A 13,617-nucleotide genomic window follows, 5' to 3' on the forward strand; every position below is an offset into this window, starting at 1 on the left:
GATATTGGTCTCAAGCGCATTGATGTACATTTGTGTATTGGGGAAGGGGAGTGAAGCTTGAGAGTGGGCCAGTGGGGAGGGGTAAATATTTTGTGATGCTGTCTACCTATGGGCTTATAAAGTTTACGGCTGCATTAGGAGGACAAGCATTACCATTAGCATGAAAAGTAGGGCAGACCTCAGTTGCAAAAGCTTCTAGCCATACACATAGGGCAATACGTAAATGATACACCTTATTGCATTCACCCATTCACCCTCCCCTGTTCACGCTAATTGGAAATTTCCATCCATTTCAGAGAAGTAACACAACTATCAATCATTTTCCCTGGCACGAATCTTCCAGGAGAAAGAAAATGGAATACACCTAGCGACAGAGCTCACGCACTAGTAGTCCATGTGTCTTAGATTTAATATCTGATGACTAGCTGCATTGAAGCCAAGAGGTGGTTCACAAAGTTGCTGCACATTAGAATCACCTGGGGAACTCTGAGACCTTCCCGTGCCCAGGCTCCTCCCTAGACCTACTGAATCAAAATCTCTGGGGCTGGGACCCAGACACCAATGTTTTTCTTCAAAGCTCTTTAGGTAATTCAAACGAGCAGCAAAGCTTGAGAACCAGCCCAATAATGGGAACAAACTTATTTCACACAGATAAAGTGGGGCAATTCATATGTTAAAAGAACGTGAATATATGTATATATTTCTTTTTTTCACTTTATTCTGTTTGTATTTCAAATAGGCTTTTTTTTTTCCTTCTGCAAAAAGCATTATTGTTTCCATTTGGTCCAAGGCTTGGGAGAGGGCTCCAGGGCGGTTACAAAGCTGCCTAGTGGCTGCAGAGCGGGGCTTCAGGCAGAAGCTCTGACGCCAGAGGGTCTCCTCAGACGCGGCTGGACTTCAGAGACTCCTGTTTGGCTCGAGGGTGAGCCTTTCAAAGAGATACTCGCCCAGCACAGCCTGCGGACCAGCCAGCCTGCGGAGGTTGGTCAGGTGGTCTCCCATCTTCTGGATGAGTTTTACCTGCTCCTCCAGGAAGCGGCTCTCCAGGAAATCACAGAACTGGGAGTCTGCACGGGCAGGACCCAGGGCGCGCAGATCCGTTAGTGCCTGGTTCAGATTCTTCTCCCTAAGAATGGCGGCTTCCACAGCATCCTGGGTTTTACCCCACTCATCCTGAGAAGGCTTCTGCGCATCCTGGAAGAGGGCGCGGCCGCAGCACTGGTTTTGCATTTTCAAGAGGCGCTGGGCGCCCTCACACTTCTCCTCAGCCAGTTGGCGAAAAATGTGGCCCATACTGTCCAGAGTCCCATTGTTGCTGTCGAAATAGATGCTCAGAGAGAGGTAAGTGTCCACAGATGCATGTTGAACAGGCGGTGGACGGCGGCCTCCACCTCGGTGGAATAATTCTGACGAACCTGTGAACTCGTGGTTGATCAGTGATAAGGAGCTAAGCTCAAAAACTGGTGTTGGCCTGTCCTGGAGGCTGAGGATAGCTGAGTGTCTGATTCCAAAGGTTGCGAAAGGAAGAAAGGTTGGAAGGTGGTCGGGGGCTGGAGCAAGGAGCGTCCCTGGGTCTGTTCATTCCAAACACTGTTGAAGCAAAAGACAGATCTGCAGGACTGCCGAACGCACTGCCTCAAATAGGCTTTGATATAAATGAACAAGAAGTCCAAGCAAGGACAAAACTTACCCTTCCTCCCACCAAAATAGCTGGTGATACTAGAATCTAGATCTGGGAAGGGATTCTTCCATTGCTTTCTTAACATTCCAAGCCACTAGAGCAGTGGTTCTCAAAGTATGGTCACCTTGTAACCAAGCAGTACCCTATGGGGCCTTCCTAGGACAGACCCATCCCCCATATCCTCTATTGTAGTTTCTCTCTGAAGTACTCAGATAATAGTATCTCAGGCATATTTCTTGAGTTTTCAGATGCTAAAAACCACCACCCAATGGAAGAAATGAACTCCTTGATGATCATGAGCACGTAGCCCTCAGACCTCCTGGCACCTAAGGATGGATAATGTTACCTGCCTTGTGGCCTCAACATCAGCCAATCAGAGGATTGTGCACGAGCTGATCACATGCCCTGGGATGTCCCTCCCTCACCTGGCCCTTAAAAATGCTTTGCTGAAATCCTTTGGAGATTTCAGGGGTTTTGGAACACGGACCACCCCTCTCCTTGCTCGATCCTGCAATAAACCTTTCTCTTCTCCAGACTCCAACCTTTAGGTTTGTTTGGCCTCACTGTGCTTCAGACACATGAACCTGCATTCAGTAACAACTTGACCAGCTTTACCAGCGTCCCCTGATAATGTGTCAGATATTCAAGTTTTAGGGCCCTATCCCAGCCCTATGGAATCAGCAACTCTAGTGGGGCTCAGTGATCTCTGTTATAACAGGCCCTCCATATGATTTTTATTCACCTTAAAGTTTGAAAATATCTGCATTGTCAGCTGGCCAAAGTGTCCACCAGCAGGTGAAGGGGAGTGATGCCTGGAAAAGATAGGGAGTAGCCAAGGCAAGTACAGCAGCATTTGCCGTGGTAGTAATGGAGAATGCCTTTTCTCCACTGGTTGGCACAGACTAGTATCTGGGAGCAGTGGCAGGGTTATTTAGGATGCTTTACAATTCAATGTAGTGACCGCTGTCCTGGTTTGCCAGGGACTTCCCCTGTGTGAACACTTAAAACCTCATCCTGGCAAACCCCTTAGCCCTGGATTTGAAAAACTTAGGGAATAACATGAAATTTAGGGGAAACATGATCTAGGATTTGGGCGAGTCACAAGTGCTAATTACAGCTAAGCAAGTATGGTCAGCATCTAGCCTTCTTTACCCCTTTGTGGGAAGGTAAATCTGATTGGGTGAAAGGACTTATTGTTAAGAAATCTTTGTAGAAACATCCCCTTCTGCTTAGTCTGCTGGTTCTCAGTTCTGGCTAGACACTGGCATCGTCTGAGGAGATTTAAAGTTATTTTATTGGTCTAGGATGACCAACAGTCAGTGTGAGGGTTTTTAAAAAGTGCTTCAGATGATTCTAATATGCAGCCAAATTTAGGTGCCACTGCTTAAGCTTTTGAACCACTGCTACATATTTTCACCTCATCTTCCTATGAGAATATCCAACTGTAGTTGAGGTTTGTTTGTTTTTCTTTTTCTTTTTTTAACTCTCTTATTATAAGATTTACTGTCTTAAATAAGACTGAATGTACAGAAAATCCTGCTAGTCCATCTGGTACAGCTAGATACTTAGAATAATATCGTTAAGATATATACCATTTAAGTACTGTGACTGGCCTTTTTAAAATTAACATATGCATTGAATTAGTACAATCTCTTTTGAAGTTGTCATGTTGGGGAGCTATACCTGTAATCTGCTGCCATTGCTAAATATCTGGACAACTCTTATTAGGAATTGTTTTTAAAAATCTTTAGGGATTAAAACCAAGAGTGCTGTATTATTTGTACTGGGACCACAAAAACCTCACAAAGTTTCCCCACTGTACCTTCTACCCCCATCTCTAACCCTTGGCAACTTCTAATCTGTTCTCTATCTCCACAGTTTTGTTATTTTAAGAATAATACGTAAACATAATCATGAATTACTTAATCTTCGGAGATTGGCTTTTAAAAATTTTTTCTTCAGCATCATTCCCTTGAAGTTCATTTTAATTTTTGCATATATTAATAATTTGTTCCTTTTCGTTGCTCCGTAGTATTCTATCATAAGATTTTATCACAATTTGTTTCAACATTCATCCATTGAAAGACATTTGGGTAGTTGCCAGTTATTGGCTATGATAAATAAAACTGCTATGAACATTTATGTGTAAGTTTCTGTGGGAACTTAATTAAGTTTTTGTTTCTTTTGGATAAATGCTCAAGAGTACAAGTACTGCGTTGTAGGGTGAATCTACTTTTAGGATTAAAAGAGACTGTCAAGCTGTTTCTCAGAGTGGCTAAACCATTTTATTTTCCCACCAGTGACGTGATATAACTTTTCTACGTACTCGCCAGCATTTGATGTTGTCACTATAATTTTAGTTATTCTCTGATATCTCATTATGGTCTTAATTTGCATTTCCCTAATGCTAATGATGTTGAGCATCTTTTCATGTGCTTCTTTGCCATGTGTATATTCTCTTCCATGAAATGTCTGTTCCTGTCCTCTGCCTATTTTCTAGTTGGATTTTTTTAAGTTGTTTGGAGAGTTCTTTGTATATTATAGATACAAGTCATCTGTCTCATATGGGATTTTCAAATATGTTTTCCCACTGTGTAATCTGAGTTTTCATCCACTTAAAAGGATCTTCTATGAAGCATTTTTAACTCATTTTGATGAGATACAATTTATCAGTTTTTGCTTTTATTGATCATACTTTCGGTGTCAAGTCTAAGAATTATTCACCTAGTTCTAGATGCCAAAGATTTTCTATTTTTTTTCCTAAAAATGTCCTGCTTTTACATTTAAGATTATGATCCACTTTGATTTAATTTTTGTGTAAGGTGTGGAGGTTTAGGTTAAGGTTCATTTTTTGTTTGTTTTTGTCAAGGGATGTCCAACTGTTTCAGTACCATTTTTTGAAATGTCTATTCTTCCTTGATAGCTTTTGCACTGCTGTCAAAAACAGGTTAAATGTATTTATGTCAGTCTATTTCTGGGTTCTCTATTCCATTCCATTGATCTATGTATCTACCCTCCAAAATTACTGCAAAGTCTTGAAATTGGGTGGATTAATTCCTCCCATTTTAATCTTCCTTTACAAATTGTTTTAGCTATTCTTCAGCCTCTTCTTACCATACAAATCTTAGAAAAAGCTTGTCTATATCCGCAAAAACCTTGAGGGCATTTTAAGAGTAATTGTGTTAAGCCTCTTAACTTGGGGAGAATTGACATCTTTATTATGTTGTGTTTCCTAATCCATGAACAAGGTATGTCTCCCTATTTGTTTGGGACTTTAAAATTTTTCTTCATCAGCATTTTGTAATTTTCAGTATAGAGGTCCTATAAATGTCCTATTGGGCTTGTATTTAAGTATTTATTTAGGTCAGTTGTAAATGGCATCACATATTTTAATTTAAGCTTCTACACATTTGTTATTAATATATAATGTGATAAAATTGTGTTGATCTTGTACTCTAAAACATTTACAAACTAATATTATTTCTCAAGCTTTTTGTGGATTCCTTGGTATTTTCTCCATTTAGATTATCATGTCCTCTTCAGACACAGACAGTTTTACTTTTCCTTAGGCAATATAATAGGATATATTACTCTTCAACATTCAGTAGGATATATTCCTTCCTATTCAACATAGTAGGAATAGTCCTTTTATCTTTTAAATGAACTTTTTAAAAATTTAACTTTTAAATGTATGTATTTATTTATTTTTGCTTTATTTTCTTACTAGAACCTCCAGTAATACACTTAATAAAAGTGGTGAGAGCAGATATCTGTGCCTTGTTTCTGATCTTACAGAGAGAGCATTCAGTCTTTCACGGTTAAATATAATCTCGGTATAGGTTGTTTGTAGATCATCTTTATGAGTTTCAGTATGTTCCTTTTCTATTCCTAGTTTGCTTGGAGTTCTTTTTTCTTCTTTTTTTAAAATCATGAATGGGATTGGATTTTGTCAAGTGCTTTCTCTGCCTTATTGGATAGGATCACATGACTTTTCCCTTTAATCTATTGGATATGGTGGATAACATTGTTTGATTTTCAAATATTTAACCAACTTCGCATAACTAGAATAAATGCCACTTGGTCATGGTATATTATTCTTTTTATATATTTCTGGATTTAATTTGCTAATATTTGGCAGAGGATTTTTACAGCCAATTTCATAAAAAATATTGGTCTGTAGTTTTCTTCTTTCTATACTATCCCTGTCCGGCTTTGGTATCAAGGTAATACTGGCTTCATAAATTTAATTAGGAACTGTTCCTTCTACTTCTCTTTCTTATCAAACCATGTAAAATTGGTGTTAATTCTTTATATCTTGGGTAAAAGTGAAACATCTAAGCCTGAATATTCCTTTTGGGAGTTTTTAAATGAAAAATCAGTGTTTCTAATGGTTACAGGAAAATTGAGATTATCTATTTCATCTTGGCTGAGTTTTGGTAGTTTTGAGTGTAGAAGCATTGGCCCATTTCACCTACATTTTTGAATTTATAGTGTAGACTTGCTCATAACAACTTGTCCCTTATTAACCTGCAGGATATGTCATGGTATCCCTGGTTGCATTTCTGATATCTGTGATTTGTGCCATCCATCTTTTTATCTTTATCAGTCTTGCTAGATCTTTATTGATTAGATTGTTTATTTCCAAGAACCAGCCTTTTGTTTCATTGATTTTTCCCCCCTATTTTCCTGTTTTCAGTTTCATGGATTTCTATTTCATCTTTATTATTTCCTTCTTTCTGCTTGTTTAGTGTTTTTTTCCTCTTCCTTTTTTACTGTTGTAATATAGAAAATTAGATTATTGCTTTGAAACACTTTCTTTCCCAATTTAGTGCTATAGACTTCCCTTTCAGCATTGCTTTCACTTCATTCTGCAAACTTTGATCTGTTATATCTCCATTTTCTTTTATTCTATGCATTAAAAATTATTTCCTTGCTGCTGTCTTTCTTACCCATGAGTTATTTGGAATTGTGATGTTTAGTTTTCACATGATTGAAGATTTTCCTGTTGTCTTTCTGTTATTGATTTCTAGTCTGATTCCATTATGGCTAGAGAACATACTCTATGATTTTTATTCTTTTAAATCTGCTAATTTTTTATGAATATATAAATGAAAGAAATAAGAAATCCTCTGAGTCTTAGCATCCAACACTTAGGCACATTACAATTTAAATCTGCTAAGGTTCTTTTTATTGCCCAGTATATAGTATATGAGTGAATATTCCATGGACACTTGAATATGTATTCTGCTGTTACTGAGTGTGTTCTTTAAATGTCAGTTATATCCTATTGATTGATGATGTTTTCATTTCTTCCATATTCTTGCTGATTTTTCTCTCTGGTAGTTCTATAAATTGCTGTGCTGAAGTCTCAAATAATAATTGTGGATTTAAAATTTTCTCCTTTTACTACTTTTTTCAGTGTTTGCTTCATGTATTTTGAAGTTCTGTTGTTTGGTGCACACACATTTAGTATCATTAGGTCATCTAGGTGGATTATTCCTGTTATCTTTATGTAATGACCCTGTTTGCCCCTAATAATTTCCTTTGCTCTGAAGTCTACTTTATCTGATATTAATATAGCCATTCCTACTTTTTCTGATTAACGTTCACATGATATATCATTATCTTCCTTTTACTTTGAACTCCCTATATCATGATGTTTAAAGTAAACTTCTTATAGACAGTATATAGTTGGATCATGCTTGTGAATTTTTAATCTACTCTTCCAATCTCTGTCTTTGACTTGCTTATTTAGATCATTTACAGTTAATGTAATTATTGCTATGTTAAAGATTAGGTCTACCATTTTATTTTTTGTTTTGTCTTTTACCTTAGTTTCTCAATCCTGTGTTTCTCTTATTTTGCCTGGTGGGTTACTTAAACATTTTTTAATAGTCCATTTTAATTTAATTTATTTATAATCATTTGTGTATACTGTTTGTATAGTTTTCTTAGTGGTTACTTTTGGCATCACAGTATACATATGTAACTTACCATAGCCTACTGGAATCAGTGTTTTATTACTTCAAGTGAAGTTTCAAAATTTTACTTCCATTTAGTCTCTTAATATTCCCCAGTTTTAAAGTATGATTTTCTGTAGTATTTCCTTTCTCTACATTGAGAACCACATCAGATGGTGTCATAATATTTGCTTTGACCATCAGATAGTATTTAAGAAACTCATGAGGCTAATGATAGTCTCTTATATTTACCCCACTTGTTTTCACCCATTCCATTGTTCCCCTTTTCTTTCTGAAGTTCCCAGTCTTCTGTTATTGTTTTTTTTTATGTTTTCATAATATTAGGTGATATCTGGGCTTTCCAGTGCCATTGGATATGAGTTTCAGGAAACACTGAGTCTGGCTCACTTAATGCTGCTGAGTTGGAGGGTTTGTATATGTTGGGCCTGTTGGCGCAGCAGGTGCTAGCAGATTAGACTAATGTTGATGGGACTAGTGCCACAGGAGGATGGGTTCCCATTCAGGCTATGCTGCTGCTACAGTAGATCAAGTCCCCCTCTACCCCAAGTGTGGGGCAGTGACCTGCTGCTGTCACTGCTTTGTATTAGGCTGCTTTTGCCTCAGGTGTGTGGTGGGATCCCTTGGAAGCTGCTGCTGCTGTCAATCACAAGGTTAAATTCATTTCAGAAATACTTAAGTATAAATATATAGCCTGGCTCCTGTAGGACCCCTGTAATAGTTTTTTTATTGCTTTCATACAAATTACCACAAATATAGTGACTCAAAACAATTTAAATTTATTACCTTACAAGTCTGACATTCGTCTCAATTGAGTAAAGTAAAAGTGTTGGCAGGATCGACAGATGAATGGATAAAGATGTGGCACATATATACAATGGAATATTACTTAGCCATAAAAAGAAATGAAATTGAGTTATTTGTAGTGAGGTGGATTGACCTAGAGACTGTCATACAGAGTGAAGTAAGTCAGAAAGAGAAAAACAAATACCATATGCTAACACATATATATGGAATCTAAAAAAAAGAAAAAATGGTTATGAAGAACCTAGGGGGCAGGGCAGGAATAAAGACGCAGCCGTAGAGAGTGGACTTGTGGATACAGGAAGGGGGAAGGGTAATCTGGGATGAAGTGAGAGAGTGGCATGGACTTATATACACTACCAAATGTAAAATAGATAGCTAGTGGGAAGCAGCCGCAAAGCACAGGGAGATCAGCTCTGTGCTTTGTGTCCACCTACAAGGGTGCGATCGGGAATGGAGGGTGGTAGGGAGATGCAAGAGGGAGGAGATATGGGGATATATGTATACGTATAGCTGATTCACTTTGTTATGAAGCAGAAACTAACACACCATTGTAAATCAGTTATACTCCAATATAGATGGTTAAAAAAGAAAAAAAAGGGTTGGCAGAGCTACATTCTTTTCTGGAGGCTCTTAGGGGTGTTTCTGTTCCCTGGACTTTATCCGCTTCCAGCGGTCACTTGTAGTCCTTGACTCAGAGTCCCCTTTCTCCACCTACAAAACCCAAAATGTTGAATCTCTCTGATTCTGCTTCTATTAGGACATCTCTCTCTTTCTCTTTCTACAGTTGGGAATGGTTTTCTACTTTTAAGGACTCATGCAATTAGATTTGTTCCATGAGGTAATCCAGGATAATCTTTCTATCTCAAGGTCTGTAACTTCAGTCATATCTGCAAAGTCCTCTTTACCATGTAAGGTAACATATTAATAGGTTCTAGGGATTAGGGTGAGGGCATTTTTAGGAGCCATTATGCTGCCTACCACACCCTTAACAAGTGACCTTGAGAAAATTACTAAGATTTTTAAAGCCTTACTTTCCTCAAACATAAAATGGAAAGAAAGCTAACTAGTTAATATCATGAAAGTGAAACAGTATATATGAAATCAACTAATTCAAAAAATGAGATTTCTTCTTTTTCTTTATGATTTACATGATTCTCAGAGTTCGGTTATTTGAAGAGTTACTTTTTTTTTAAACAGAACTAAGGAATTTCATGGTTCAGGTGCTGTAAGATTGTCTGAATTATCTGAGTAACAATTAGCTAAGCACAGGTGTAAAGCATTTGATTTACTCCCTGGTTTTCTTTATCTTCTCATCCCAGTAAATGCATATCCCTTTTCTAGCTCCAGCCAGTAGAGTCAGAGCTCGTTTTACTGTTTAACTAAAGTTCAATTTAAATTCTCTCTACATCTCCAGATTCTCAGCCCTGGTTGCATATTATAATCACCTGGGGAGATTTCAAGAACTACCGATGCCAAATTTCTACCTCTCATGGATATTTGAGGAGGGACCTGGAATGAAATGCTCTAGCTTATGGTTTTTGGAACCAAATCATAGTCTACACTGAGCCAAATTATTTGTGAGATCACCTCTAAAAAGGAATTTATCTGTGGTGACTAATGCTCTTCCTTTGTCAGTATGCTTGATTTGTCCCTCTTTGGGGGAAAAAAAGAGGGGGAAAAAACCCCCAGCAGTTGTGCTCCCTGAATTATAACCTGATGCTTTGGAATTAGTGTTGGCTTAGAGCGCACATCTTCGGATACCCATTCTCTCTCCTGCTTCCTTGCATGAACTTATATCCTTGGGCAGTGTTTCATCCACCACCCTCTTTTGCTTCTAATCTTAGCAAGTAAAGTCTCCCCTTAATGAAATAGCATTTCATGAGGCTTACTGGGAGCATAGGTCTGTTCCAGACCTATCCTATGTTAGCTAAAGCAGATATAAGTGATGTATTTTTGGCATTCATCCTTGTGGGTTGGAAAGAGAAGACAGAATTTTATCCTTTAGGTGTCATCGGACTGGACAAATGGGCTCTTTCCCTCTGCTGCCTATCATGTAAAAACCTGAGGGTGTTACCTCTAGAAGGTATCTTCTAGTTATCAAAATAGTTCAGATAAGTCAAATTTCTCAGTAAAAGATGACAAAACTATGGCTTAGGTGGTTAATTTTCTATGTCAATTTGTCTGGGCCACCATGCCCAGTTATTTGGTCAGATATTATTCTGGATATTTCTGTGATGGTGTTTTCGTGTTTTTTACAATTTTATTTATTTATTTATTTATTTATTTATTTATTTATTTATTTATTTATATTTTTGGCTGCGTTGGGTCTTCATTGTCACACGTGGGCTTTCTCTATTTGCAGCAAGCGAGGGCTACTCTTTGTTGTGGTGTGCAGGCTTCTCATTGTGGTGGCTTCTCTTGTTGCAGAGCATGGGCTCTAGGTGCACGGGCTCAGTAGCTATGGTGCACGGGCTTATTTGCTCCACGGCACATGGGATCTTCCCAGACCAGGGCTCAAACCTGTGTCCCCTGCATTTGCAGGCGGATTCTTAACCACTGCGCCACCAGGGTAGTCTCTGTGATGGTGTTTTTGGATGAAATTCATATTTAAATTGGTGCTGGACTTTGAGTACAGCAGATTATCCTCCATAGTATGGGTGCGCCTCATCCAATCAGTTGAAGCTCTTAATAAAACAAAGACTGACCTCCCTGTCGCAAAAAGGAATTCTGCCAGAAGACTTACAGAAATTGAACTGCAACTCTTCCTAGAGTCTCTAGACAGCCTAACCTGCAGATTTTGAATTGACCAAGCCTCTATTATTGTGTGAACCAATTGTTTAAAATCTCTCTCTCTCTTTCTCTATCTTTATATAGATATGGATATAGATCTAGGTATCATTATTGATATCTAGATCTATATCTATCAATATATATGGGCACATTGTATACACATGCTGTTGGTTCTGTTTTTCTGGAGAAGCTTGACTAATATAGTGGCCCATATAAATAAAAGGATGAACCCAAGTTCACCCAGGTAGAAATTAGTACAATGAGAACTGGAACTTAAAGCCTCATGACTCATTCAGCTGTGAACACTGACCCAGAACTGGGGTCCTCAAACTCTGGCCCACTGATCAGATCTCGCTTGACTCCTGGTTTTGTACATAACATTTTGCTTGAACACAGCCACACCCATTCATTAATGTATGGTGCATGGCTGTTTCTGTGCTACAGCAGCAGATAGGCAGTTGCAACGGAGAGGTATGGTACACAAAATCCAAAATATTTACTATCTGACCCTTTACAGAAAAGATCTGCTGACCCTTGCTCTAGGATGCCATCTGATTTCTGATAACACAGAGGAGAATAATTCATGCACATTGGGGTTGATTGTTAATCTCCTGTCCTCCTTAGGTCAAAGATCTCTTAAATGCTCACCCTTGCAATAGCCAGCTTGGGGAGCATTGTCTGAGGATGCAGAAACATTTCTTGCCAGGTCTTTCCAATCCACACTGCTCCCTGACTATGGTTCTTAAAACCTATTTTAAAAAAAATTTTTATTGGAATATAGTTGATTTACAGTGTTGTGTTAATTTCACGTGTACAGCAAAGTGAATCCGTTATACATATACATATATCCACTTTTAGGTTTTTTTAGAGTCATTTCCAAATAGCCCATTACAGAGTATTGAGTGGAGTTCCCTGTGCTAATAAGAAGAGCAGGTTCTTATTAGTTATCTATTTTATGTATAGCAGTGTGTATATTTCAGCCCCAATCTCCCAATTTAGCCTCCCCACCACAATCCCCTGGTAACCCTGTTTGTTTTCTACATCCCTGCCTCTACTTCTAAAACCTGTCTATTTTAACCAACTACCACTCATTGCTTACTGTCTCTGGCTTCATGTACTTCATAATAAATCTGCCTCTTGTTCAATCCTGGATGACATGTTCCAAAGACTGAGATAATATCTTATTCTACATAACTTGTGCTTGATATTGTCTAACTTGGGGTCTTTATCTATGTCCCAAAGAAGACAGTCACACTCTGTCTTCTAGTACTACTAATAATACCACATTTTATGTCATGAATTTGACCCAATGCACTGAACTATCCCTTTAGAAACTGTATGCAACCTGTCACTGGGTTTTAGCACCGGGATAGAGCTCAAATTAGTGTTCATATTTAAACAAATCTACTTGACCAGAAACTTTTTGTCTCACCATTTATTTTATTACACAAGTAACTTCTCTCTTTGCATCTATGATGTAAATATTTTTAATTTCCTAAATTATCTGGAAAATTATTTAGAGCTTCCATTTCAGTAGGCATTGGAATTGCTGTGTTATGACTATTTCATTATTTTATTTCCAATGTTAAATTAGGCTTCAAGCTTTGGCCAAGAGTAGACAGGAAAGGGTTTTAAAAGAAATGAAGAATGGGAAAGACTTCTGATGCAACGGAGACTTAATAAAGATTTGCTTTTGAATCAAGAATTTATAATAAAGGTTTGAATTTGAATCAATAAGTTATGTCATTGCAAAATAGCTCCCTGGTAAAATTCCATTCTTTTGTAATCATTAAGTACAGAAATTAACCATCAAAATATGCAGTGATCTTTTTCATTTTCTAAAAACAAACCTATATCTAGATGAGAGGAGAATTCATTTCATAACTCAGGCTCTGGACTTACGACTCCAAGTCCTGTTTTCTTTCAACCATGCCTGCTAAGTTTCTGTCTACCTTCTTGAGCATGAGGTAATGGCTTCAGCTTTCATCTCCTTACTCAGTATATAGCTTGGTGACTAAGAGTAAGGGATCTAAACCTTGAGAACTTGGGTTCCAATCTTGACTCTAAAATTTACTTGTTGAGTACTCTTGAGCATGTTATCTGTTTTTGCCTCAGTTTTCTCATCTATAATATAGAGATAACATTACTTCTCTCAGCGAGTTGCTATGAGGGTTAAAAAAATTCATACAATGCAAGAATTTATCAGTTCTTGGAACACAATAAATACTGAAAAGAAATGTTAGCCATTATCAAGGGCCCCTCATTTTATGGATAATATAGATTAGTTTATATAGGTCTAATATTTACATATACATAACTATTTTGTACCTATATGTGTGTATACGTTCTTCTTAGAAATTG

At 37.8% G+C, this 13,617-nt stretch overlaps 1 pseudogene across 1 annotated transcript in view; it reads right to left on the minus strand.

Moving 5' to 3' along the window:
- Positions 1-731: 731 nt before the first annotated feature.
- Positions 732-13,617, minus strand: part of LOC308611668 (ferritin light chain-like) — a 41,913-nt pseudogene continuing 29,027 nt past the window's right edge. The window contains exon 2 of the transcript in view: positions 732-1,415. The product of the transcript in view is annotated as a ferritin light chain-like (transcript). The remainder of the gene's footprint in view (positions 1,416-13,617) is intronic.

This window comes from Mesoplodon bidens (genome assembly GCF_964165515.1).
Source record: "Mesoplodon bidens genome assembly, contig: HAP1_SCAFFOLD_664, whole genome shotgun sequence".
Lineage (NCBI taxonomy): Eukaryota > Metazoa > Chordata > Mammalia > Artiodactyla > Ziphiidae > Mesoplodon > Mesoplodon bidens.